Source organism: Myotis brandtii, unplaced genomic scaffold (genome assembly GCF_000412655.1).
Source record: "Myotis brandtii unplaced genomic scaffold, ASM41265v1 scaffold634, whole genome shotgun sequence".
Lineage (NCBI taxonomy): Eukaryota > Metazoa > Chordata > Mammalia > Chiroptera > Vespertilionidae > Myotis > Myotis brandtii.
Genome location: NW_005370427.1, coordinates 883,177 through 885,257, shown reverse-complemented (window position 1 = coordinate 885,257; position 2,081 = coordinate 883,177). Strand labels below are relative to the sequence as shown.

At 51.7% G+C, this 2,081-nt stretch overlaps 1 long non-coding RNA gene across 1 annotated transcript; it reads left to right on the top strand.

Annotated features, from left to right (window-relative positions):
- Positions 1-769: 769 nt before the first annotated feature.
- LOC106723742 lies at positions 770-1,667 on the top strand. The gene is made up of 2 exons (XR_001359459.1): positions 770-988; positions 1,217-1,667. It is a non-coding gene; the product is annotated as an uncharacterized LOC106723742 (long non-coding RNA).
- The last annotated feature ends 414 nt before the right edge of the window (positions 1,668-2,081 follow it).

Below are 2,081 nucleotides of genomic sequence, written 5' to 3'. Positions count from 1 at the left end.
CTGCGTGTGGCCCCACCACCAAAGGCCTCCTGTACTTCTATTGTGAAGCCTGGAGCCTGACTCTGTCTATTTACTACTCTCTCTGCTGAATCCTCCTTCCTAACTGAATAGAGGCCCTAGGGATCAAGATAACGGGTTTAGGTGAGAAAGACAATCCCTTAATACGATTCTGCCGCCAGCACGCTGCCCGTCTCCGGCTACGACGCTGAAACTGGACGGTGTGGAGCTACCCAAGGCACCAGTCACAGCCACATATCGCAGTTTAAGTTCATACAAAAGCCATTTTTGTGTTTTGTTTTGACTTTTCAGGCTCCTAGTTACAGCCACTCAGCCAGCTTGGAGCGGGCGCAGCAGTGAGAGCGGGTGGGGCTGACAGCCTCCCTCTCAGCTGGGCGGGGGCCGGAGCTCAGCTTCCTCGGGTGAGCAGCAGCACCACGCCCTGCCCACTGGTGCCCAGGCCTCACCACGTTGCCCCAAGCCGCGGTGCCGGTCGGCGTGGGCTGACCGCCAGGGCATGCTAAGCAGTTTTACCAATGGCCCTGGCACAGCCTCACAGCTTTCCAGCCAGGAATGTCTGCGCCCGGGGCCGGCTCCAGGTGCCGAAAGCACGGATCCCAACACGTGTGATGGGGAAACATCACTTTCCTGGGCCGGGTTTGTGGCCATGGGGATGTGGTCATGTTTATAACACAAACTCCAACCAGAAGCACGGCCTGAGGCGGGACTGTCTTTCTTTCCAAGGCTGGTCGGGGTGAGGCTGCCTCCCATCCCCATCCCCCTGGCTCCTCCTGGTCAGACAGGCCCCCAGCGCCGGGGCCGGTGCTGCCGCTCACCTGAGCTGATGCACACGTGCCCTGCCTGGCCACGAGGAGTGCGGGACACACGGCTCTCAGCTGGCACCCGGCCGCCCCAGGCAGACTTTGTGGAGAAAAACTTTTCAAGCAAAACACTGCATGCGACAAGCTGGACACCAAAGGACACACACCAGGTGATGCACTCCGTGTCGTTCAGAAACAAGCAAGCCAATCACGCGATGGTGTCACAGTGAACGTGGAGGCACCCTTGCCCGGGGTGACCCAGGGAGCAGAGGGAGGTTTCGGAACTTTCTAGAATAAAATAGTGTGCTAGTTTGTAAAATGCATCGCACTGTGGTCTTGTGACCTATTCTATGCCTATGTTATACTTTAATGAAAAGGAAATCGGGGCCTTTCTGCAGACGCGGGAGACCACAGACCAGAACCCCTTCAGTCTGTCATCAGAACGAGCGGCCGGACCTCCCAGCCAAGAAACCACGTGGGGCAGCGGAGCTCCGGGCGGAGCCTGCATCCGAAGGCGTCACATGCTTCAAATCGCACCTGATCCAGGACTAAGCTTCCCTGGATACACATGCACATAAGCCTGCAGCATGTTTCAAATTTGGTTCATGAAATGAGATTTCATTGACATTTTACACTGTGCTATTTTAAATTAGTGCAATTTGTCTTGGACTAACATGGAAAAATAAAATGGCTATTGTTTTAAAAAATGGTAGAAATATATTGTTGACAAGATATGAATTAAGTTTATTTTCTACAAACTGTTACTGATGAGGACATGGGTAATACCTTCCATGTTTCTGAAAAGTAATCTGTACATGGGGGGGAGGGGATAATAAATATTATTTCTAAATAAATAAATAAATAAATAAATAAATAAATAAAATAAAATAGTGCAATTTGAATTAAAATGCACAGCATTTAGAATCATCCAACTTTTTTTTTCTTTTTTTGAATATTAATACATTTATTAAATAACTAGAGGTCCGGTGCACGAATTCATGTACAGGTAGGGTTTGACCTGCCCACTCTGATTGGGGCCGATCAGACCGGGCTGGCTGTGGGGGAGGGAATGTGAGGTTGGTGGGCCAGCCCTGCCCCCAATCAGGGTGGGGTGGGGGGCTGATCAGGGACGGGGCTGGCTGGGGGAGGGGCCACAGGCTATTGGCTGGCCGGCCCTGCCCCATGGTTGAACTCCCGGTCAAACTCCTGGTTGAGGGGACAATTTGCATATTAGCCTTTTATTATATAGGATTTGAATGTAAT